Genomic DNA, 27219 nt, shown 5'->3' on the forward strand with positions numbered 1-27219 from the left:
GAAAGAAAAAGTAAAACGAAAAACATCTGACAGTACATGTGATCAGCAGATGATCCTGTGTACAGTGAGATATGCTGTGATCAGCTAATGACAATACCCGCCTCGGCCAGAATTGATCTGATGGTGGAGTGAATGTCAGGCCTCTGTGATGGGACCGTGACATGTCGGCGGAGAACCTCATGAATCTGTCTCTGTGTGGTGGAGGGTCCTGATGCTCTGGGTCGGGGACGTCTGGCTGGCAGAATGGATTGAGCTCTCTCACTAAGAACTCCTCTGGGGCGTGGAGCTGGAGCGTAGGTACGGGTGGTGGGCTTTGATGTCGTAGTAGAGGAACTGTTGTGGGCGTGGATTCCGATGTGGATGTATGTACCACTAAGAAATCTGTGATGGCTCTCTGTGAGGTGTCTTGTCGGAGCCGGGGCTGTCTCTCAGCATGCTGCCTTAACACTACATCCCTGTGTCGTCTAAGCTCCATCAAGTACATGCCCAAGCACCTCTGATCCTCAAACTGTATCACCCGTGTGAGTGGTCTGAATCCCTCATGGAAGAGTCAGTGGAATCTCCCCCGTATCTCATAGTAAGCTGGGCAACTGAGCATATAATGGGCCTCATCCTCTACTGCTCCTATGATGCATATTGTGCATGTCCTCTCCTCATGTGGGATATCCTCAGCTTGCCAATCTCTACTCTGAGGCGGTGGGAGGATACCATGAGCTGGCCGATCGTGATACGCATGGCATGTGACATGTGTATGTGTATGTATCCCGGGATCTCAAAGAATCCATCCTCGGAGAGTCTCAAGAAGTGATCTCTAAGAACTCACACTTCTTATCAATCTCTGACGGAGACATCCATGTCTAGTGTATGTGTAGCCCGAGTAGAACCAACCGGATGATCCGTTTGATCTCCTGACGTGAGAGATCAAGGTATGGGGAATCCAAGCTATACTGAAACGGGGGGAGACAGTCCATCTGTATGCCATGTGCATGAAACCACTCGACTACCTTAGAGTACCATGCATGTGTCAGTAATGGTGGTGGCCGTGTCGCTGAGGAGGAGGGTAGTCCAGCTCGTCTCAATCGCTCCCTCTCCCTCTCGCTGTATAATTGCATAGAGGGACTCTAGTGCTAGTCATGGGAGGCGATCTTTGTCAAGCGTGTATACATGCTGAATATAAGTGCAGTTTGCAAAAGGGCATTTGTAACCAGTGGGGCCATCCCAAACTCTGCATGTAGAATGTCATGTGGTACAGATGGCTTACTCCTAATCATGCGTGACAACATCATCACCTGTAGCCTCTCTATGCTCCTCTAGTGATCCTTCCCTAGGCTTGGCCCCCAAAGGGCTGCACCATACATAGCCGCTGGTCAGACTAGAGTATCAAAAGAGCCAGCACTTAGTGCGGGGTTCTTGGTAATGTGCCTGGAAACAGTCTCTCCATACGGGCTAGGGAGGCGTGCCCCCTCGCAAGCCGGTCAGTGGTAGTTGTGGTCATGCAAAACAAAGGGCCTGTAAAAGTGACTCCTAGAGACACGTGCTTCTGCACAATCTCGACTGGGGCACTTTGTATATGAAAGAAAATCGTGAGGCGATTGTATAAGATGTGTTGAAGACCATAACCTTGGTTTTGCCCAAATTGACCGTAAGGTCTCTCTTGCTTCAAAATCTGTCCAATGCAATTAAGTGCTTCTATAAACCCTCGGCTGAATCTGAGATCAAGACAATGTTGTCAGCATATAGCAATATGGGCACTACTGTCTGAGCCAATGGTGAACCTGTACCTCCAAAACTATCCACAAATACTGCGATCTCATCAATGTATAGGCCAAAGAGTGTAGGTGAGAGTGGGCAGCCCTGCTTAACCCCAATAGTGCTACATATATCTCCCGAGGTCCCACCGGGTGCACGTACTCAACCGAGTACTGCCTCATATAGTGCCATCACACCCCATATCATCTAATATGAGAACTGGAGCTCCTGCAAGCGTCCTATCAGACGAGATGAGGGACGGAGTCAAAGGCTTTGCAGAAATCCACGAAGTACACTCAAGGACGTCCCAATCCACTCTATCACAGGCCTTCTTAAAATCCAAGAGCAGAATGGCTAAGGGCTGATTGCTCGCTTTGGTCCATTCCACAACCTCCCAAAATGAGAAAATGTTATCAAAGATGCTTCTTCCATGTAAGAATCCATTCTAAGTATCATGAAGCTCACTGCCTTAGCAAGAATCTTATATGCAATCCCAAGTAAGGTGATAGGTCTCCATTGGCCAATCGATGTCTTATCCCCACTCTTAGGGATAAGATAGATAAGGCCCTTAGTGAGAGAAAAGGCATAGAACCTGTGTCACATCTCATGGAGAGCCGATGTGATCTCAGCCCCCATCTCATCCCAAAAAGTAATGAAAAAAACAGGGGAGAGACCATCCTCCCTTGGACACTTACCATGAGGTAAGGCATGAAGAGCATGACTGAACTCCTACATAGAAAAAGGGGCATCCAAAACGGCATGCATCTCCTCAATGATCAAATGTGGCAATGCATTCCAAACCTTCCTTTGTGCCCTATGTCTCAAATCAGAGTGCAGCTCAGCACTGAGAAGGTGGCGATAGAAATCAGTGGCAATTTGTCCTCTTAGGGATAAGTAGATAAGCCCCTCAGTGAGAGAAGAAGGCATAGAACCTGTGTCCCACATCTCCTAGAGAGCCGATGTGATCTCAGCCCCAATCTCATCCCAAAAAGTAATGAAAAAAACAAGGGAGAGGCCATCCTCCCCTGGACACTTACCATGAGGTAAGACATGAAGAGCATGATTGAACTCCTGCATAGAAAAAGGGGTATCCAGAACGGCATGCATCTCCTCAGTGATCGAATATGGCAATGCATATTCAAACCTTCCTTTGTGCCCTATGTCTCAAATCAGAGTGCGGCTCAGTACTAAGAAGCTTGTGATAGAGCCAAGATGCTAGGAAAGCTGCAACCCCTAGACATTCCACATATGAAGTGGGAATGTATCAGTATGGATTTTATCACTCGACTACCTTCAGTGTAATCAGGTTACAACTCCATTTTTGTGGTAGTTGATAGACTAACCAAAGTTGCCCATCTGATTTCAGTGAAAGAAACCTAAGTTTTCCTCAAAGAGATCTTCAGATTGCATGGCTTACCCAGGAGGATAGTAAGTGATAGAGATCCTAAGTTCACATGGAGATTTTGGACTGCATTCTTCGAAGCAGTAAGAACTTTCTTGGATCTCGGTACAGCCTATCACCCCGAGACAGATGGCCAGACTGAAAGAGTGAATCAGGTAAATGTCCTCTTAGGGATAAGATAGATAAGTCTCTCAGTGAGAGAAGAAGGCATAAAACCTGTCTCACATTTCTTTTGGTTATTTTTACACGGTGGTCTTCCCACCAATCAGTGGAGATTGGTTTTTGGTGTAGCACCTACCTGCCCGAGATATGTGGCAGATTCTGAGACTGTACAACATTGTTTATGGGGATGCAGCACTACACAACAGATTTGGGATTCTATAGCCCAACTTTTGGGCGAATTCAGTGCCTGCCATGCATGTGACTTGGGGGGCAATTGTTTGGGTCTCCTAGTCCAGTTCCCAGCTTTTTTACGAGGGCAGTGGTACAGACTCTGCTATTTTCATTCATAGAGCTATTGCCTAGCATGACACCCCCCCAGAGATATGTGGCAGATTCTGAGACTGTACAGCATTGTTTATGGGGATGCAGCACTGCACAACAGATTTGGGGTTCTATAGCCCAACTTATGGGAAAATTCAGTGCCCGCCATGCATGTGACTTGGGGGGCAATTGCTTGGGTCTCCCAGTCCGGTTCTCAACTTTTTTACGAGGGCAGTGGTACAGACTCTGCTATTTTTATTCATAGAGCTATTGCCTAGCATGGTTTGTTGCAGGATGTCCCTCACTTTGATTATACACCCCCTAGATAGAGGATTGACACCATTTGGGAGATTGTTGCCAGTATTACAGCATGACAGATCTGGAGAGCTAGATGCACGGAATGCTATTGAGGGTGTCCAGATCTTTGGATCTCAGTGCATTAGTACTATATGGGGTGATATCATCCATACTCTCATGGCTACTCGGGTTCGTATTTAGGGGCCCTCTCGTTTCGCACAGGCAAAGCACGTTATGTTCATGATGCGGGAGTGGGACCATGGCATTTTCTTTTCCTCTAGTCCCACAGGTCTCTCATGGCATCATGATGCTCCTCAATGGTTGAAATCACCTTATATATTGGGGTGATTCTATTCTATTCCGGCTTATATCCGTGATTGTTGTATGCCTTTCTCATACTTAATAGAAGTCTCTTTCTTGAAAAAAAAAATGTCCATGGAAACTCATCATGGAATACTAGGAACATAGAAAGATGAGAGAAGCATCAGCCCCCAGTAGATGGTATACCACTCTCCAAAATATCAAGCATGGGGCTATGAGTATTGAGTCTGGGTTGCATCCGATCATTCACGAGAACCTTGAAGTGTACCCAAACCAAACCCTTCAACAGTTGACGCATTCGGCTACCATGGCGGAGACATTGCACATAAAACATGATAAATCTAAGCCAATTTCAGATGCTTTCAAGGCCAAGAAGAGGGCTGGTTATGACCAGAAAAAGGGCGGATAGCCCCTAAAAAGTGATCAAAAAGATACCCAAGGTACAAAGGAACGTCCATCCAAGAAGGCGTGGGGCCAACGCAATGATCATGGGTTGTCAAAACAACAAAGGATTGAGTATGCACGTGAGGGAAAATGTTTTGGATGTGAAAGTAAAGATCACTTGTATTATGGGCGCCCATGAAACCCGAAAAATGCAGATGGTGGCACCAAAAAGCCTCATGTAAATGCTGTGTCAAATGTACTAGGAAACACAGGACATACTTCAACTGAAGGACTCATATGTAAAGCATGGGGACAGCTAAGAGATGAACCCGCACTGTTTCTTTTTGATGATGCACTCACGAACAATTTCATGTCTGTGTAGATGGCTGCTGCCATAGGATTGGATGTATGAGATTATGGCACTCAAATGGATACAGATGCAGCTTTCAAGGGTAAAGGAGTGAATGTAACGCCAATCATTGGCAAGCTTTGCATTCACATACAAGGCTACCTTGATCATGAGAGCTTTATGGTTGCTCCTCTCACTGGTTGTGATGTTTTGCTTGGAATGCCCTGGCATGCTTGTATGGAGCCAAAGAAATCATACAAAGAAAAGAAGATCTCATTTATGCATAGAGATAGAGAGATTGTTATAGATGCTGGTACTCCAGGAAGTACCATACCTGTTGTTAGTCATGTACATGTCAATAAGGTAATAAAGAAAGCTTCTTGTTCTTACTTGGTTTTTGTAAGAGAGAGTGCTGGGCATGAAAGAGTGAATGTTGATCAACTAACTCGAGAGTGAGTAGAGTTTTTGTATCGCTATAGTGATTGTTTTCGCAATGCGTTGCCTGGTGAATTACCACTTGAACGTCTCGGAGACCACCGTATTGATGTGATACTTGGTAGCACACCGCCCAACCGACCTCCCTACAAGGTAAGTGCTAGCCAGCAAGAAGAGATTATGACATTGGTAAGTGACTTGCGTGAGAAACTCTATGCTTCATTTTCAGATTCTACACACTCCCAGAAAGAAGAATGTAGTGGCTGATGCGCTTTCGCGAAGGCCTCAAGTTCATGCTATTACTGTCGCCTATCATCAAGACCTCTCAGATATGCGAGATACCAATCACATAGAGGATGATTTTCAGCATATATGGGCTGATTTACAGCAGGGTAATTCAGTCTCGAATTATTTCATACATGATGGGTATTTGATGATGCACAACCGCCTTTGTGTGCATAAAAACTAAAGCAAAAAGTGTTGGAAGAATGCCATGTACCACCTTATGCAGGACATAGAGGCATTCTTGCCACTACGCAGGCTGTGGAGGAGTATTTCTTTTGGCCTCAGATGCGTAAAGACATTGATGATTATGTTCGTCAATGTTTGGTTTGCCAGAAGGTCAAATTTGACAAACATAAGACTCAAGGGTTGCTTCAACCTTTGCCGATTCCGAATCAGCCTTAGGAAAGTATTGCCATGGATTTTATCATGAATCTTCCGAAAACACAGCAAGGGAATGATGCTATTTTGACTATTGTGGACAGGTTCAGTAAACAAGCTCATTTCATTCCAGTGCGGAAGACTATAAAGCCAAAACATATGGCGAAGATATTTCTAGCCCATATCTTCAAGCATCATGGCATGCAAAAGACAATTGTGGGGGGTCGTGATCCTCGCACAACTAGTCTCTTTTGGCGCGCACTATTTGATAATATGGAAACCAAGCTGAATTTTTCTTCGACATATCATCCACACAAGGTTGTTAGAGGCGTTAGAGGCGTTTGGTACGAGGCGGGTATGGTACGCGCCCCGAAAGACTCGTATTTTTTCAAGATGTTAGAGGCGTGTTAGGGGCGTCTCTTATATATATACATACATACATACATACACAATGAATCATGATATATATATATATATATATATATATATATAGTGATAGATAGATAGATTATGAGAGAGAGAGAGAGACTAGAGTCAACTTTCAAGACCTTAGACGGTAGAGTCTAAATTGTAGAGTGACGAGTCTAGACGATATCACCATTTAATTTTACAAAAATTAAGAATGATTGAACACTCTTTTGAGTCAAAGACAATAGATTAAGAATGCATACATCAAAAAGATTCATACATATTACATGCCATCATCAATGATCATCATAAAGATTCACTCAGAGTCTCAGACTCCAGAGTTCGAACTATCGGATCTACCACTAGCAGCCTCACTCGAGGCATTAGACTCATCACTACTAGGAGAAGGCTCTTCACTAGATTCTAAATGAAAATCCCCATCTGAGATGAGATTGCCATCATCATCATACTCGGGGCTCCGAGCATCTACATCCTCAAGGGTTCCATCCTGACAAAGTGATGCATCCTCATCTGCAGCATAAGTAGAAGAGCTAGTAGAGCCCCGTCGCCGATATGTTTGGATGGGTGGTCGAGCTCCTCCCCGTCTAATCTGGCAGCCTCGACTCGCTACACTAATGGCTCCTCTGCTCGTGGTGGTTGAATGAGAACCACTAGCAGCAAGGCGCTCACGACCTCGAGTACGGGTGACGCGCATATCTATCTCCTCTAGCTCTCTATGGAGCTCAGCATGATGGCATCTTCTGGTGTCTCTTGCCTTGGTTGAATGCTCCTAAGGTTCTCTACAGTGAGTTGGATGTCATCGGGATTTACCTACATTCAAGTTGACAGAATAATAACTTGTAAGTTGTAACTTCTAGGTTATAAGATAGTCGAGACTAAATAGAAAGCATTAAAATTACAAACTACGAGCAAAAAACAAAAAATTTTAATTTTAATAATATGAGTAAATAGAATTAGAAGAGGCAATGGCAAATGACCGTCACCTGGGCAAGGATCCTCATGGCAAAAGCTTGTAGAGATGGGGTAGAATAGCGATACGTCTCCCACCATGAGAGTGGCTTCACCATCACCTCTCTTCTTCTAGCAGTAGGACGAGTGTACCATTGCCCGGTCAAGTTGTTTTAGGCGATGAGCTCCTCGTCCATCTTGATTTGTGCTTCATCATCAAGCACACGACGCATGTAGTCGTCTGCATTGGACCAGATCTCTTGATCTGAGAAGAGTTACCTTGTTTTGTAGAGAGAATGGAGGAATGTGCCGTACCATGAATAGGTCTACACATCCATTGCCACCTCCTCTCCACAATGGTCTTGATCTCATCAAGCCTATTAAAGCATATGCCACATTATACATAGAAAAATTTAAAATCAAGCTTATAAGTTACAAGTACTATGTACACAAGAGTACATGAATTAAAATAACTTACTAACCTTCTTGCATCAAGTGTTGTGCAAGCTTGAAGCTCCTCAATTGCATTTCTCATGAAATGTGTGAAGGCCCAAAGTGGATCCTTCCATCTCTGACATGAGTCATCGCAACTACGACGGCCCGTGCATCATCCCAAAAAGAAGGATCCAAGCACTTGCGTTGTACCGCATAAGCCTCGGGGCTTAGATGATCATCCCATTCTTCCCACTCTTGGGACACCACCGTGCATTGAAGCTCGGTACGAACGGCATGTAGTCTCTCCAAAACAATCCACATGTAGGCAAACCTTGTTTTGGAGGGCTTCACGAGCTCCAATCGTGAATGAACACGGAAGATGGCCAAGGGTTTCACCTTCTTAGTGAAGAAGGTCACAATGGTGGTTGCTTGGGCCAAAATGTCCTTGACCCAAGCCAACTTGCCGATATCTTCCATGAGCAAGTCAATGCAATGGGATGTGCATGGAGTCCAAACAATTGTCGGGAACTCCTTCTCCACCATGCAACCCATTGCACGGCAATTGGATGCATTGTCGGTGATGACTTGCACCACATTTGCATGGCCAACCTACAACCCAAAGTGCTCATGTAACTAGTACTATGTGACATGTACTATGTTACATAAGTTATCTCGATGATTGCTTGGCCGATGTGTTGGAACATGAAACTCCCACTTGTCTTTCTACCGGCTTTCCCGGCATCCACCGCCCGTAGGAAATACGTGCCAAGAGGGCAAGGCATGAGATGTTAATGATGCTTCTCCTCTTCCGATCACTCCATCCATCGGAGAGGATGCTACATCCATACTTGGCCCATCCCAAACGATAGACTCAAGTGATCTACCAATCCTCTCCTCCTCGGTGAGCTTCTTCGTCCTCATGTCGGCGTAGCTCACTCCCGTCCATCCATCGCATGGATCGACGGCAGCAATGGCCTTGACCATCCTTTTCCATTGCGGGGTTTAAAGAACATGAAAAGAGAGATTGCACTCAATGATGGTGCATGCAATCTCGATCTCCGCCACTCGTTGCCACTCTTTTACATAGGCCTTCGTGTTTTAAGTGGCTTGTAAAGTGGGTTGTACGAGCCCTCTAGCACCAGCATCATCAGAGGGATGTCGTGGTCGCTTTGATTGACCTTGACCCTGATCCTTCCCCAATATTGACACTAGCGCTTCCGGATGCCGAAGAGGGCATGAGTGTCTCTTCCTCGCAAGGTGGTTCCAAACGTTATGTACTGTACGGATCCGTACGTACTGTACGTTGTTTGGTACGGAAAAAAATTTTAAGGTACGTAAAAATACGTACCATTGGTAAAAATACATAAAAATACATTAAATCTCAGAAATTTCAGCCACCTACATTAAATTTCAGTCCATGTTCACATTGACATATAAAACTTTCGAAATAGAGACACAACAAGGTCAAAAACCTACTAATTCAAAAGTGAGAAATTAGAATCACAAAGTTGTCAATCATACTTAATAAGTTAATCGTACTTAATACTTAATACTTATTACTTAAGACAAGTCACATTGTCACAAGTGAGTCGTGACAACTCACAATTCACATCAAGAAATGATGAAATTTGAAAATGAGTCTATGAATAATGACAAAATGTGCCATGTCCATAAAACACCAAATCAAAACTAAGGTAATCCAAATCAAAACTCATCATCCGATGAGGATGATGACCGTGGAGAATCAAGCATATAACCCTCCGTGATGACATTGCCCTCGTCATCATACTCAGGCCCTGTCATCATGGGCACAGGTGGGTGGGCTGCCTCAGATGTCCCTGTCCCTGTCTTTGCATCATCCTGCTGGGTAGTGTGAATGAGGCGAACGGCCTCATTCGCACGTGCTCGAGGAGTCTGAATAGGCAGCTTCCCTCTCCGGGCGCCTCTCCGGCCAGAACTCTCTGCATCTGCAGGTCCCTCATGTAGCTGAATTTTATAAGCTCGGGCTCTCGATCTCGTCACCCGCCTGTCTACACTCTCCAGCTCTCTATGTAGGAGGCAAAGAATCTCGTCCTACTCATCTCTCAACCGTTGCTCTGCCTCATCAATGGTGGTAGGATCTGGGACCAGCTTGACACGTGTTGGATCCACCTATTTAACGTAAAACCAAAGAGAACGCGGAGTGTCAACGACTCAACTTTTTGTATACTATAGTATAAAAGCTATGTAAATGGGAGGCCAATCCCCATAAGAGAATGAATAGGATAAACTCACCTGTTTTGGGGTGCCCAAAGCATGATAAGCTCGTACGAGCTTCATGTTGGCCCTACAATAGACCAGTCTTTCTAGTTGAGAGGTGCTCAAACGATTGCGTATCTTTGTATGTATGAGCGAGTAAGCGCTCCAGTTGCGCTCACAAGCACTTGCTGAACAATCCTGCACTCCAATTCAAAAAAAGTGCTTCATTCATGTGAGCTCAGCAATTCCCAATAAGCTTCACAAGACTAGTTCATAGTCCATAGTACATACATGATATACATACCTGAGATAGCACTCGCAGAGCTATATCTGTAAGCTGTGGAAGACCCTATCTTCCATAGTTTTGCCACCAAGTAAGAGGAAGCTTGGTGGCCTCTGGTCTAAGAGCAACAACTCTAGCAAATGAGGGTCCCAAGTTGTTGACCCAGTTGCAGAGCTCCGCATCAATCTCCAATTGCTGCTCCACATCATACATACTATTAATGTACCTATCTCGTAAGGTGAGCAGCTCCCTATCATGAAAGAGAAGTGGCATCTTGTAGAAAGGATGGAGGAATGCAGCCATCCCATGAATGGGGCGACTCATATACCCCCATCGATAATCCACAATAGCCAATATATCATCTCGGCTGCAAGAGTAAAATAAACAGAGAAGTAGAGCAATTAGTAAGTCAAGACTCAAGAATCAAGATTCTGTAATCGGCCATCAAGAATCAAGATTTTACTTACCAATTCTGTGTCAGGGACGTATAGGCTGCAATATGACTCTTCATCTGCATGAAGAGGTGGTACACTAAGCCCAAAGTGGAGCCCTCTATGTCTGTGACTCGCAGAAGTACAAATATTGGCTGCAAAGCCACTAAGAGAGTTTGCACATCCGTCCAGAGGGTCTCATCCAGTATCCGTCTCTGTATGTATTTGGTGGGCTCTGTCTGTGAATGATACATATCTCTCCACTTTGGATCCACAACTGTCTGTAATAGTGGATCTCTCAATTTGAAAAGCTTGTGTAGCACCAAATACATATAGGCAAATCTTGTCTTGGATGGCCGCACCATATCTAGGTTGCTGTGGCTCCTAAAGATAGCCAATGCTTGCTGCTTCTTTCTGAAGAATGTAGTGATCTTCGTGGCATCAGAAACTGTGGGTTGCACCCAACTCAGCTTGCCTATGTCCTCCATAAGCAAATCAAGGCAATGGGCTGCACAGGGAGTCCACACAATGTGAGGAAACTCCGCCTCCACCATGTCTCCCATTGTCTTGCAATTAGCAGCATTGTCTGTTACAACCTGCACCACATTCTCTGGACCAACTTCAACAATTGCCTGACAATTGCCTGGCGAATATGCTCATAGATACTCTCCGCAGTGATGTGTTCGCCTGCCTTCCCAGCATCCACAGCGCGTAAGAAATACGTACCAAGACATGAAGAGACAAGAATATTGATGATGTGTCGTCGCCGTGTGTCACTCCAGCCATCTGAAATGATAGTGCAACCAAATTGTTGCCAACCTGCTTTCACTGGCACCAATGCCTTGTCTATCAAGGCCTTTTGCTCATCAAGCATCGTGGTGCGCATCTTTTTGTACTCAAGCCCTGACCATGACTCCGTGTGTCCAACCTGTGCTATAGCTCTGACCATCCTCTTCCATTGGTCAGTCCTCAAAACATTGAAGGAGATATTGCACTCTATGAGAGTGCGAGCAATCTCCATCTCAGCCACCTTTTGCCTTTCTTTGACCCAAGACTGTGCATGCACACGAGAAGGCAAGGTGGTTTGCCTTTCCGTATATGTATCACCCTCATTCTCATCTTGCATGACAGAAGGCCTCTTTCTGGCACACGATGCCTGCTCAGAAGAGGCAAGCTGAGATTCATCAACCTGCGTGGATGGACCAGCCAAGTCCCCAAGAAGAGCATCATGAAGCGCATCCTGTGTCTCTTGTGTGCCTCTTCCTCTTCCAGCTGCCCCCATTGCAGGGAAATTTTCAGCAATCAACTGATCGCTCAATGCTTGTGGCACTCTCTTGCACCCTGCACAATTGTTGGTGGTGCCAATGCCTGTGAGGTGCTTGATGACACGAGTAATTGTACTCGTGAGGGTGAAATTGCAGTACTTGCACTGCCATTGTGGAGTGCCACTACCTGCCTGCCCTGGAGTAGTCACAATGCGAATGACGTTTGTGTGCTCCTTCCAGTATGGGTTCTCTCGCTTCGGCATGATTGCTCTGACAAATTCAATGCACAATGCCATACAATTTCAATCAGGATTCAGCAATCATGCAATGCATAATATTTAGTGGGCAACTTAGGTGAGAGTGAGTGTGAGAGGGGGAGAGAGAGAGAGAGAGTTATGTTGTTGCCTTGGGAGCCTGAGCAAGGGTGAGTGGGGAAAGGGCGGCGACCAGGGTGGGTGGGGAAACACAGAAGGGAGGGGGTGGCGAACACAGGGACGGGCGAACAGCTTACAGCCGGCAAACACAGAAGGGAGGGGGTGGAGAACAGCAGGCGAACACAGAGACTGTAGAGGCCCTTACCGGAAGGTGAGGGGGGCGACCAGGGTGGGTGGGGAAACACAGAAGGGAGGGGGTGGAGAACAGCAGGCGAACACAGAGACTGTAGAGGCCCTTACCGGAAGGTGTACGCTGTACGGCGGAGTCCAGACGCTATCGCAGGCGAAACCCGAAACACGCTGTACGGAGTCCAGGCAGTATCGGCGACCACCACACGCTGTACGGAGTCCAGGCGGTATCGGCGAACCCAAAAAAAAAAGATACGAGACGCTATTGCTGGCAAAACCCGAAACGACTCCCCCCCCCCCCCCCAAAAAAAAAAAAAACGTACGGATCGATCCGTACGTACGGATCCCCGTACTGTACGGATGTACGGTACGGAATGGATCCATACGTACGTTTTGATCCAACCTTGCTTCCTCGAGCTCTTGTTGTCGAAGAGGTGGGCTTGACCTTGTGTTATCCGCTTGCAAATGAGAGTTCTCCCTAATCACCTCATCGGCAATGGCTTGTGGAATGGATTGACATCCGGAGATTCCACCTCCTCCCAACTTTGCCATGTGATGAAGCACTCGGGTGATGGTGATATTCCCTTCTTCAAAGAAGCAATACCGGCATTTCCAACGCTTCCCTCCCGAACCGGTGGTGGAGGGTCCAAGCACTATGGTGAAACGATCCCATGCGGGATTGGCCGGCTTAGGCATGATGGATTATGAGGGAGAGAATATGTGTGTATGAGAGAGGGAGAGAGAGAGAGTGTGTGTGTCTAGACTTTAGAGAGAGGCCTTGAGGGAGGAAGAGAGAGAGAGAGTGTGTGTGTGTGTGTGAGAGAGAGAGAGAGGCCTTGAGAAGAGAGAGGATGTGTGTGAGAGAGGGGGAGAGAGAGAGAGAGTGTGTGTGACGTGTGTGAGAGAGAGAGCCTTGAGGGAGGAAGAGATAAGGGTGTGTGTTAGAGAGGGAGAGAGAGTGAGAGGGTGAGAGTGTCTGTGTGTGTGTGTGTGTGAGAAAGAAAGAAAGAAAGAAAGTTGTATTAACGTCTTCAAAAGGCCAAAATGACCTATGAGACCAAAAGGTTACATCATATCCATGAGGTACATCATCCTAGGTACAAAATAGTAATAAAGAAAGATAGCAAAAAACTAGAACTTTAAAATCTGATCTAGGTACATGAGCAGAGAGCTCTCATATCACCCTAATACATCCCTCATGGGCCGCTGTGACATGGTGCTCAAGGTGGTAAAACTGAGCTGGCGCGAGAAGGTCCTGCGATGATGGGAGATGATGGCCCGGATCTTCCTGTGGTGGTGGCGTGGCCCTGGGCGAGGGCCATGGGGTCTGGGGCGTCGAGCTCTGCATAACTTAGTGGCTCTGTCGAGTGTCACACCTCTCGGCCGAGCTCCTACACTAGCCTGTGGTATGGATATGATGGGTGGATCTGCCCTCGGAGTGCTGGTATGGAAGAAGTTGGTGAGAGAGAGAGAGAGAGAGAGAGAGAGAGAGAGAGAGGGGCTGCCTTGAGGGGGTCAAAGTGAGAGAGTGTGTTGGGTATGAGTCTTGAGAGATTCGAGAGGGGGAGACTCAAGAGAGAGAGATTGAGAGTGCTCACTGGATGCTTCTGCTGCCTACAGCCTGTGGCGGCTGTATCAAATAGCCCAAAGCTGGCGGCTGCACAAGAGAGAGAGAGGCCAATCGGGCACAGTACCCAAACGGGTATAAACGGGCAATCTCAAGATTCGCCCAGGCTGCCACCTTTCCCAAATGGGCATAAATGGGCGACTATCCCAAACAGGCACAAACGGTGAAAATTGCGCAAAACAGGCGACTTGGGAAAAACAGCGAAAACAGGCGTTAAAAAAAAGAAAGAAAGATCCGTACACGCCTCAAACCCGCGTCCGTACGCCTCAAATGCACTGTACGCCTCGATCGCCTCTATCCGATAGGTGCGCGCCTCGTAACAAATTCAGCAGTGCATGATTTGTTGAAATCTTATGTTACTGACCGCAAATGAGACTAGGAGAAGTATTTACCATTGTTGAGTTTGCCTACAACCATAGTCACAAGAAACATTTCAAGGTTTTTTTCGTTTTGACGTTTTGTTTCGAAAGGTTTCGTCCCTCAGATAAGAAACCGCGAGATTTCGAAAAATCAATAATTTCATAAAGTATAAATACCTAAAGAACTTATAGTAGCCATCTAAAAACATAGTGTAATGATGAAAAAATGGTGTCTTCTCCCACATCTCGAGGACCCATCCTTATTTTGGTGAGGCATTATGGAAATTTTGCTTGATTAGATGCCACAAATGATTTAATCAAGGATTCTTAAGCAATTGAAGAAGAGAAGGTAGAAATTGGGAAAGATTTAAGACATTGAAGGATGGTGTATGAAGAAAAAGGGGAAAGAAGAGAGGAGAAGAAGAGAAAAGGAGAAGATGAGCGAGGGAGAAAAAGAGCAAGGAAGATGAAGAGGAGAGAAGAATAGAATGAAGCAAGGAGGAGTAGAGGTGAAAGAAGTAGGAGACGATGAAAAAGGGGAGGAGGGAGGCAGGAGAAGAAGAGGGAAGGAAGGTGATAAGGAGGATATGGAAGAAAAACAAAAGTAAAAAAATCCCAGAAAAATCGGGAGGAAAAAAAAAAACTAAACCTAAAATTTGGATGAAACTACCGTATTGGAGAGGTTTCAAGGTTTTTAAAAACCTTTTTGAAGTTTCGAGGTTTCGAAAGCTAGAAATAGGTTTTTTTGTTACAATGCCTTCAACAATACAGTGCATACTTCTACGAGTAACGCACCCTTTGAAATTGTGTATTGCAAAGTGGTTTTGCCAAAGAGAAAGATTTGTCGTTGGTTCTCCATCCGGAAGGTGTAGCTACAGTGACTTCCGTAAGGGTCGTGGTTGTTCAGAGTAAAGCCAAGCTGTGGAGAACAAGCATGAGATACGCCCCGGTCTTTGGTACCTTTGAGTCTGCCATCACGGTCACCTCCTATGTAAACAAGGCCGATGCCAAAGAGGAAAGAAGCAACACCAAGGTCTCCATAGCCGTCGTAAAAAGACAAGGTGGAAGGTACTATCTCAAAAAAAAAAAAAACAAGAGGTTGTTTAACCTTTTCTTTCATAAGAGGGTGTTCTCGTGGGAACCAAAGCAACATTGTCTATGAGCTTTATCCCATTGGCGCAAACTAGATTAATGGCTTGGTCACTATGGAAATGTTCATTAACATCTGGGATTTTGAAATTTTGTGTTCAAGAAGAAGAATTACTCTAAAAGTGTGTACATAAAAACCATTGTAAAAGCGGCCAAATGAGAATGCTAGTGTGTGTGAAAACGAAGCGTAAATCCTTTGTAAAACGCTACAACCAAATGAGTATGCAAGCGTAGATGTGCACAAGCAAAGACCAAAGCGTTGATAAGAAGAAGAAGACGTCATCGCGACAAGAAGAACAAGTGGAGTCAAGGTCATAGCAACCATAAGGCTACCACGACATTGACATCAACATGAACAACAAATAAGATACCAACCACTATCCTAACCTAAATCATATGTTGTAAAAGCCACCAAATGAGTAGGCAAATTGATATGCAAATGTAAAACACTCGACCACCAGAGAGTATTCAAAGTAGCACCCTGGGGGAGTGAAAATCAACCCGACCATCTCAAAAGTAACCTCTCAGAGCTAGAGAGTAACTAAGCCAAAGAGCCTCTGAGTTACCCAGCCAAGTTAGAAATGAGGGGGTGTGAAAATATATAGTAAAAACCAACATCCAATCATCTTGAGTAGTCCAAATATTTGGCACCAAGAGGGGATGTTGAGAAATGTGGCGCCAAAGAGCACAAGGAAGAGGTAGGGAGTGAGAACGAGTAGCCAAGAAAGTGCAAAGCATAGCATGTAGCCACATGAGCAAAGGGATTTATCCCACATTGATGTACAAGTCCAAGAGTGTACATCCTCATATAAAAGGGAGTTATTTCAAGCAATAAAAGCATATCACTTGTACACATCTGAAGCCTCTTTATGAGTACAAGTCTTAATCTTGTAACTTAATTGTATTCGAGTCTATTACACATTCTCATCATCATGAGTTTACTTGGTATTATTCATCTTAGATTAGTCATAGTAATTGTGTTGTCATTAGAGTAAGATTAGCATCAAATTAGGTAGATGTTTTATCATTAGGAGAGCTTGATCTATGTTGAGATGTTGAAAGTATGGATCGAGCTCGCCTAAACAAAAGACATCTATCTAATTCTATCTAATTCTACTCTAATGACAACACAATTAACATGACTAATCTAAGGTGGATGATATCTAAGTGAACTTATGATGATGAGTATGTGTAATAGACTCGAGGACAATTAGGTTACAAGATTAAGACTTGTACTCGTAAAGAGGTTTGAGATGTGTGCAAGTGATATGTTTCATTGCTTGAAATGGCCCCCTTTTATATGAAGATTCAAGAGGTACACCCTTAGACTTGTACATCAATATGGGACAAATCTCTTTGCTCATGTGGCTTTATGCTAGGCTTTGTACTTTCTTGCCTACTCGTTCTCACTCCCTACCTCTTTCTTGTACTCTTTGGTACCACATTTCTCAACACCCCTCCTTGGTGCCAAATCTTTCAGCTACTCAAGGTGGTTGGATGTTGGGGTTTTACAAGATATTTTCACCCCCCCTCATTTCTAACTTGGTTAGGTAACTCAGATTTCCTCTCTAGCTTAGAGGTTACCTTTAGAGATGGTCAGGTTGATTTTCACTCTCCTAGGATGTTACTTTGGCTACTCTCTGGTGGTCGAATCAATTTGCCTACTCACTTGGTGACTTTTACAACATATGATTTTGGTTAGGATAGTGGTTAGTAGTTCCTTTGTTGCTCATGTTGATGTCGTTGTAGCCTCTTGGTTACTATGACCTTGACTCCACTTGTTCTTCTTGTGGATGTCGTCTTCTTATTATTATCGGCTCTTTGATCTTTGCTCATGCAGATGCACACTCGCATACTCATTTGGTTGCGGTATTTTTACATAAATTGTATACTTATTTTTCTCTCACACAAACACTCGCGTGCTCATTTGGCCACTTACAAACTTTTTCCAACTTGTTTGATAGAAAACTTTGTTGATGCATAATTCTTTGTACTTGATCTCCTTATGTGTCTTTTATGCTTTTGCTTGTGCTTTGATGTTTGCTTTTGTGCTATGTCCACAATGTTTCAACGTGTGTGCATGACCCTTCCTCATGTGAGTCCTCCATGTGCAATTTACTTATGCTCATAATTGTTGCCATTGTGAAGCTCTTACCGCCCGAGCTTCTCAGCTTCAACATGGCAGTGTCTAGTCGCTTACAAGATTTTGCAATGCGAGGATGATTGGTTTCACGTGCGAAAAATAGTAATGCCTTATCCGCTTAATCGTGTGGAGGTTGCCGACGCTGGCTGATGGGGCTGCAGGTTTTCATCTTCGTGCTATTGCCCGCAGCGGAAGCTCTCTCACAGCTGTGCACTGATGCATTGCCAATGTGCTGCTATAGATGCTGATATTTTTGGCCCACATGTGGCTGTGCGCTACTAGAATTAGCGTTCTTTCTCTGCCCGTTGGTCTGCGTATTTCACAGCACCAGCAGTGATGAGATCTGTCAATGACACTGCTTGTCAACCACACTCTGGCCAAAGAATATATTGAAGTGTTGAGAGAAATGCACAGAGATTTCCTTCCTTGCCAGCTGCCCAGCGCTTGACTTCATCATCAAGAGTTTCCCCTGCCCTCTCTCTCTCTCTCTCTTTGCTCTCTTAGACTTTGCAAATCGCGTCGGTTCTTCTCCTCCAAAGCCTTAGTAGCACGTTCAATAGCTTTTGTTCGACTACCGTCTGTCGGAGGAGGCACCTCGGGCTGGAGACCTCTGCCTTGGTGCGCTACCTTTGTTTATTGCAAGCTCTTACTTTGTTGGGAATACACTACAATTGTAATGAAGCCCTAATGGAGCATGGAAAGAAAAGAGAAATGGCACCTAAAGAAATTCTAAATGATAGCTAATCACCTTCTAAGCCCTAATCAAATGCTCATGATATGAACCTAAGCTAGGAGAGCTAGACCTAAGCTCTGATACTATAGTTGTGGTAGCTAGGAGAGAGAGAGAGAGAGAGAGAGAGAGAGAGAGAGAGATGAAATGAAATGATTTATTAACGTCTCTAAGAGGCCATAGTGGCCTATGAGACCAAAACTGAGAGTACATCTGAAGTTGGTGTCTCATCAAAGAGAACAACTAAATGAGACTAAAAAGTACAATAAACTGATTGTCCTACACTTATAAGAACAGAACTGTAAGACTCCAAGATGATACTGAGTAGAAAATACTGGAAAATACTGAAAAATGTATATCAGGTAGATCCATGTATGCTGATCAGTTGAAGTGTTGCCCTCTCCTTAGATCAAGTATCTCCGCCATGGGGCTGTCTAGAATGGAGAGGTCGTAGAAGCGAGGTAGGCGCCTCCGATACCGAGCAATAATGGCTCTGATCTGGCGATGGTGAGGATGTCGTGGTCGGGATCCTGGTGGGCGTGGCCGACGAGCACGACATAAGATAATTGCTCTATCAGTGGTGACTCCCTGGGAGCGTGGTCGGTGCCTTGATGGCCCAATGGAGGAGGTATCAGGAGGTGTGTGGGCTGGGTTGCTGGTGCTGGTGGCGAAGAAATCTGTCAGGGTCCTCTGTCTAGGTACATCATGGCTCGGCCTCCTGTCTGCCAAGAGGGTCTCTCTGTGTCTCCTGAGCTCAAGTAGAAACAATCCCAGGCATCTCTGATCCTGAAACTCCATGAACTTGCGTAACGGTCCAAAACCCTCTCGGAAGAGGCAATGATATCTCCCTCGGATCTCATAATAGACTGTACATAGGCAAATGTAGTGCTCCTCTGTCTCTACCTCCTGGTAGCATAGCTAACAAATGCGGTCATCCAAGATCTGATACACATATCGCCCTGTCTCAATATGCTGCTAGTGTGATGAGGTCCGGATCTGTCCAATGGCACAACGTATCCCATGTGATAGGTGTACATCCATGTACGCCAGGCGCGTGATAAAATCATCCGGTGAGGTGTAGAAAATGGCTCTTGTAATGAGCCATTTTCGTGCCCAAGGGCTCAAGGGGGCTAGTCCATGTCCTCTTTGTGTCCACTCTGATGATATCCATCCTAATCACGTGGTTTTGCTCTGAGCGGGTGAGATCCAAAAATGGACAATCCAGACTGTACTGAAACGGTGGTAGTGCCTCTATTCGCAAACCATGTAGGTCAAACCATGATCTCATCTGAGCGTACCAACAATGAGTATCTCCATCCTCTGCCAACTGTATGGATGAGGTCAATGCCAATCGGGAGTACCTCTGCTGAGGGAGCTCCCATAGCCGCTGTAAAAAGGTAACTGCCTGGAATAGGGCCTCGGTTACTACTGGTGGGGCACCCAGCTCAGCCCGAACAATCTCATGTGGTACTGATGATTTGCTCCGAATCATGCGGGCAATCATCATAATTAGTGGTCTCTCCATTTGCCTCCATCCCTCATCTGTCCCTCTCTAAGATCTGTGATGTATACTGGGCCCCCAAATTGGAGCTCCGTACAAGAGAGTTGGTGTGACAAGCGTATCAAATAGCCACAATTTGGTGCGCGGCTCCTGAAACTATGTGTGCACACTGCTTCTCAAGTGCCCCCAAGGCTGCATGCCCTCGAGCTAATCTAGCTGTTGCTGCCTCCTCCAGGGAGAAACGCGGTCCTGTGAAAGTAACTCCCAAGTAGACATATGACCTGACGTACTCTACCGGCTCCCCTCGGAAAGTGAACTGAGGCTCTGATCTCGTCACCCATGCCTGTGTGGTGTTAAACACCATAACCTCAGTTTTCCCAAGGTTCATTGTCAGATCTCTATCCGCACTGAAACGTTGTAATGCATCCAGGTGTCTCTGTAATCCCTCCGGAGAGTCTGAGATTAGAACAATATCATCAGCATATAACAAGATGGGTATCAACACCTCTGCCAGGCATGCCCATGGGCCTCCCAATCTATCTACATAATCAGAGACCGCATCAATGTACAGTCCAAAGAGGGTGGGCGATAGCGGGCATCCCTGCTTCACCCCTATCGTGCTGGTCACCCTATCAGATAGTCCGCCTAGAGCTCGGACTCTGCCTGTCATAGACTCATACAAAGCATATATCCCCCACTTCATATCCTTGGGTACCTCAATGTCATGCAATCTATGCATAAGCCTGGCACGTGGTACGGTATCGAAGGCTTTGCGGAAGTCCACAAAGCAGCAGTATATCCTTCTCTTCTGTGCCCTGCCCTCTTCAATAAGTGCCCAAAGTGTCAGTATGTGATCCAAGGTAGTAAATCCTCTCTTGAAGCCAACGTGTCCATGTGCTCGATGACCATGCCTCTCTGCCCATCGGCTCAGCTCCGCTGACTCCAATATAGAGCCATATAATTTGGCCAAGTAATGACCAATCATGATCATCCTGTAGTTGCCTGGTACCATGGGGTCCCCGCTCTTAAAGAGTGGTACAATGATATGTTCTGTCCAGCTTGTCGGGGAACCCTCACAAATGGCACAATTAAACACATGTACGATGAGCGGAGCCAAAGTTTCTCGTGCATATGAGAAGTGCTCTACAACTAGCCCATCATGATCCTGTGCCTTTCCATTCTGTAACCTGTCTATTGCATCTAGCACCATCCGCATAGTAAAAAAGGTGCTGCTAGCCGGTCTAGTTCCCAGTGGAGGGGGGGTGGGGGGCGATCCTGGTGCATCATATAGCTCTCTAGCATAAGTATGCCATGCCTTAGGTGCAGTAATCGGAGTACCAGGCTGTCTCTCCTGAAACATCTTCCATGCCCTCTTGTTGTCCTTCCTCAGGAAGAGTTGCTAGATCTCCTCCTCTAGCTTAGCCAGATAGGCTCGTTTCTTCCTCTGCACAAGGCGCCGAAAGATCATCCTGGCCTGTCTATGCGTGTGAGACCCAATGGCAATCTCACGCTGTAGCTGTGCTTGTGTCTCACGACACTCATCATCATACCAACTGTTCTGTGGGGCAGTGCTGTGGGGGTGGGTGGAAGGGATCATAGTGCAGGGAAACGTATATGAGGCGGATGCATGTAGTACACCTGCCAATCCTCTCGTGATCTCGTCGAGAGGGCTATGCGGGTCTAAAGCGAACAAGCCATCAGATACTGCACCTCGATAAACCCCAGCTGTCTCACGTGTAAACTGATATCTCGGGTACCTAGGTAGATGAGTGGTTGGCCCATCTCTCGGGGATCTACCTACTAGTGTGAAACTTAGGTATGCATGATTGGCTGCAATGCCAATGGGCCTACTGGAAATCGTGAAACCCCACACATCAGGTATCAATGAAGGAGATCCCATCAAGTAGTCCACTGTGCTCGCTCCCCCTTTAGAGTTCCAGTGTATGAGAGCATCTGATCCTTGCCATCTCGATAAGCCATTGTATATGACCAAACTATGTGCACTCCCGAGTGTGAGAAAATGCCTGCCATAATCTGTAATCTCCCCCTCATCTTGTGCTGATCTCTGCAACTCTACATCCTCTGTCGTGATCTCCCGGTACATAGCCTCTTGAGTATCATACAACTCTATCTGCTCTGTGCCTGTACGTGCATTAAAGTCTCCCAATAGTAATATGTCTCCCATGCTGGCAAACCTCATGATATCATCATATAGTGGTATATAGGGCGACTCTCCTAATGGTGCAAACCTGGAGTGGGTTGGGGGGGGGAAAGTAGCATACCGCCACATATAGCTCGCGGAGCCCCTCTCTGCATATTCGGACCCACATGTACCTCGCATCTGCATCTCTATGTACCACATGTATTTTGTCACGAAGCTCCTCCCTGTAAAGTATTGCCACTCCTCCAAATCCTTTGGTACCTCCCACTGTGCGTGGTTGAGGGCGAAAAACTGATTCCCATCTATAACCCTGGACGTCAGGAAGCCTCTTGTTTGTGCACTGATGGGTCTCCGTATACATAGCAATATCACTGTGTCTGAAAGTATCCTCAAAGTATCCTACATCTGCTCTAAGGGCTCCGTTGCAATTCCACACCGTGAATCGCAAGGTCTCATAGGCCGCGCACCGTCAAGCGGGCCTCCTCTCCATAATGATGACTCGGCCATCTCTGTATACCGCCCATTTTCCCTCTTTCCTTGCCTCAAGCACACGTGGCATGTGTTCCTTCCGGTGTGCTATCTGTGGCGGTGTAAGGTCCTCATCCAAATAAATCTTTTCCCCCTTAAGGGCCATCCTTTTGGAGAGGAAGGCCTTCTTCTTCTCCAAGTCACCAAACCTGACCATCAGTATCTTCAGCTTGTTTCATCTCTGCCTACTCGCCATGCTCCGGTAATGGGTACATCAGTGGCTCCAATTTTTGTTGCAAGAGCTTTTGCATCCTCTGGGGGATTTCCCTTATCTTCCCACCCAACTACACGTACATGTAAGGCATGTGCCCGTCTCTTGGCTTCCTCTTCCAATGTAGCATTCATCACCTCTACTTTATTGACTGGTGTATCCTTCTTTTTATTTTACTACTTCAATCCATGGGTTAACTTCCTCAATTTGTTTCTTTGTGGCACTGGCAATTTCAGCCCATGAATGCATTTCCTTCTCACTTGCAGCCACTTTTGCCTTACATGATTCCAAAGTGTTTTGCATTTCTGTGATGTCTTTTTTGCAATCAGCCATACATGTCTTCAAAGTGCCTTCGTACGATGCAACTGTTGTGCCAATCTCTCGGAGCATGTCTTCCATTTCTACATCTCTTCTTTCATTTCCGTGTGCATCAAGGCTTGGGCTAATTCCATCTCAACCCGTACTTGGGCTTGCATTTCTCCCTTCAATTGGACATATATCTCTTCCTTCAGCATTTCGTATATCACTTTCCTTTGGGCATGCATCTGCTCGGTCCATTCCTTTTTAAGCTCCCGTCGCATGGTGTTCATCTTTGTCCTTATGTGAAGCTGTAGCTCCTCATAAAGGGCCTCATCTCATCAGGCCATCTTTGTAAGCCAGGGGACACGATTCCTTCCCTCAGTCTTCTGCGGTAGGCATTTGGTGCCTTCGTGGGGTTGTGAAAGGTTGTCTCACCATCCTGTTCCCCCTCGAGGGGTTGAGACATGTTTTCTTTCCCCTACTAGTTGCTGCCTTGGGGGCTTGAGCAAGGGTGGGTTGGAAAAGGGAGCAGAGTTGTGAGCAAGGGTGGGTGGGAAAAGGGAGCAGAGCTGTGAGCAAGGGTTGTGTGGGAGAAGGAAGAAATTAGGGTTAGGTTAAGAGTTCATGTGGGAGACATACACAGAGAAGCAAGGGAGAGAGAGAGAGTGAGTTGTGGGGATAAGTCAACTCATGAGGCATGAGTGTGTGACTCCCCTATCACACATGTATATTGCACTAGTACACATAGTGCACTTAGTACATTAAAAGTACTAAGTGTACTATGTACTATAACTTATGGGCTTGTACACACTATAAGGGTGGGCATAACGCCTTTACCCCAACAAGGGTGGGTGGGAAAAGGGAGCAGGCGCACAGGTCAAGCCCGCCAGCCTTCTCACACCAAAAAGTCTCACCACGTGCAGTCCAGACGTGTCGCCAGAGAGAGAGAGAAGATCGTTTCTGACCTGTGCGCCCAGCCGACCAGCTTTTTCAAAGAAAAACCACCCATGTATGCTGCAGCCCGACTGTGTGCCCAAGGAGAGGATTAGCCAGTCGCCTGTGTGCCTGTGTGTCTCCTACCGCACCCTTCACAAGAGCGTGAGAGAGAATTCAATGTGGAGAGAGAGGGAGAGAGAGAGTTCTACCCGATTGCACCTCCTGCGCCTGACTGTTTGCAAGGGGGGAGAGAGAGAGAGGGAAGACGCCTGCGATCTGCGAACATGTGACCTGTGCCCTGTGACTTTTCAATCTGCTGGCCAGTGACTCAGCGACTCTGCACGCCTTCGACCCTGCTTGCGTGTGTCTTAGCTCGCTTGCTCGTTTGCGATTCTGCTCGCCTAATCTCCTGCGACCTACTCGCCTTCATCTCTGTTCGCCTAATCTCTTGCGACCTACTCGCCTTCATCTCTGTTCGCCTGCCTTTGTGTCAATGTGGAGAGAGAAAACGCAGTTCAGCCCTGCCTCCCTGTTGACTAGGCCGCCGGCCTGTGGCAAAGAGGGAGAAAGCGAGTGCTGCACAGCCCTGCTTCTCAGTTCAGCCCTACTTCTGAGAGAGAGAGAGAGAGAGAGAGATTAAGTGTCTACTAAAGACCCAATGGGCCTATGAGACTAAAGTGATACAGTAATGTCCATGGCATATCTTATCATGGAAATAGATGGTATACCACTCTCCAAAATATCAAGCATGGGGCTAATGAGTATGGCCGAGAGGTCTCCCTGAGCTACATCACGTGGAAAGATAGCTTGATGGTGGTGGATCATGTCTTGGATCTAAAGCTAATGAGGGGATCGGGCCAACGTCCGGGGGGGCGGGGGCGTCGGGCACATCGGAATGCGGAGAAAGAAAGAAAGATATATTAAGCGTCTACTAAAGACCCAATGGGCCTATGAGACCAAAGTGATACAATAATGTCCATGGCATATCTCATCATGGAATGGAAAATAAAACAAAAAGAAAACATAAATATAGCTATCTCACTGGGGTGATACAAAACAGTCCATGGAAACTCGTCATGGAATACTAAGAACATAAAACCATGGGAGCAACATTAGCTCCGAGTAGATGGTATACCACTCTCCAAAATGTCAAGCATGGGGCTGACGAGTATGGCCGAGAGGTCTCCCTCAGGTATGTCACATGGAAAGGTAGCTCGATGGCGGCGGACCATGTCCTGGATCTAGAGCTGATGAGGTGTTCGTGGCCGATGGGAGGGTCGAGGGCGTCGAGCACGCTGGAGTGCAGAGGCTCGGTCCGAGGTAACTCCTCTCAGGCGAGGTAGGTCCAGAGCAACTCGTGGAGGGTCCACAAGATCCACTATGTCGGTGTCCTCCACCTCCTGGGTTCGGAAGAAACTCGTGATGGTTGGCTGCCGAGGAAGGGGGTGGGGTGGCTGGGGCCTGTGTCTCAAGAAGGTGTCCCTATGCCTGCAGAGCTCAAGCAAGAAGGGGCCCAAGCAACGCTGGTCCTGGAGAGTGGACCGAATCCCTCACGAGTGGGCTTGTACACACTATAAGGGTGGGCATAACGCCTTTACCCCAACAACCTCCCACTTAAAGGCAAAGTGCCCTTAAGTAAAGGAAAAGAAAAAATCAGCATGTACATGATAATATACAAGGCCATATCAAGGCTGAAACTGGCCTCATCCAATGCCCATCAAGTGTCTGCAATGAGCAAACCGCTCCGGAGGCAAACTCTTTGTCAACAGATCAGCCGGGTTGTCATCCGTGTGAATCTTAACAAGCTGAATTTGCTTGTTCTCTATCACCTCTCTGATGAAGTGATACTTCACATCCACATGCTTCGTCTTTGCATGAAAGACAGGGTTCTTTGCCAACTGGATGGCACTTTGACTGTCACAATGCAACAATGGAATATCCCCTGTATAACCCAAATCAACCACTAACCGAGATAGCCATAATGCCTCCTTGCAAGCCTCTGTGGCTGCAATATACTCGGCCTCTGTAGTAGTAGATAAGGCTGTGCACTTCTGCATCCTGGATATCCATGACACAGCACCTCCTGTGAATGTAAACACATAACCGGTAGTAGACTTCCGGTTATCTGGATGACCGGCATAATCCGAATCCGTGTAACCATGCACTAATGCATCCTGTTTGCCAAAGCAAATGCACAAATCCTGTGTGCCCTTCAGGTATCTCATGACACCTTTCACTGCTTCCCAATGCTTCTTGCCAGGGTTGGCCATGTATCTAGAAACCACTCCCACTGCAAATGCAATGTCCGGCCTAGTAGCAACCATGGCATACATGAGACTGCCACAAGTTGAAGCATACGGAATCTTGGCCATATCAGCCCTGTCTCTATCCGACTGTGGGCTGTCCATAGCACTGAGTTTCACATATGGAGGCAAAGGAGTACTAGTCTTCTTCCCCCCGTCCATATTGAACCTCTGCAAGACTTTGCCAATGTATTCCTTCTGAGACAAATACAACACATGCTGATTTCTGTCCCGAAGTATCCGCATACCCAAGATGTGATTTGCATCACCCAAATCCTTCATATCAAAGGTTTGATGCAGCCTCTGCTTCAAGGCATCCATCTCTTTACGAGATTTCCCGGCAATCAACATATCATCAACATACAAGATGAGGATCAATAGACTGCCATCCAAAGTTTTCTTGGTGTACAAGCAGTGATCTATGTCACTTCTCCTGAATTTCTGAGATTTCATGAATGTATCAAATTTATGATACCATTCTCTTGGTGCCTGTTTGAGTCCATAAAGACTCTTTTTCAGCTTGCATACAAGCTTCTCCTTTCCACTCACTGCATAACCCTCTGGCTGCTGCATATATATCTCCTCATGGAGATCAC

General features: G+C 46.2%; 1 protein-coding gene and 1 pseudogene across 1 annotated transcript in view; one reads left to right on the forward strand and one right to left on the reverse strand.

Moving 5' to 3' along the window:
• The window catches only part of LOC147639345 (protein NPG1-like), a 106371-nt gene that overhangs the window by 65371 nt on the left and 13781 nt on the right, over positions 1-27219 (forward strand). The gene's annotated exons all lie outside the window — the stretch shown is intronic.
• On the reverse strand, positions 10751-12450 carry LOC147639347 (uncharacterized; annotated as a pseudogene).

The sequence above is a fragment of the Cibotium barometz genome, chromosome 4 (assembly GCF_041138505.1).
Source record: "Cibotium barometz isolate CiBa-2024 chromosome 4, ASM4113850v1, whole genome shotgun sequence".
NCBI classification, from domain to species: Eukaryota; Viridiplantae; Streptophyta; class Polypodiopsida; order Cyatheales; family Cibotiaceae; genus Cibotium; species Cibotium barometz.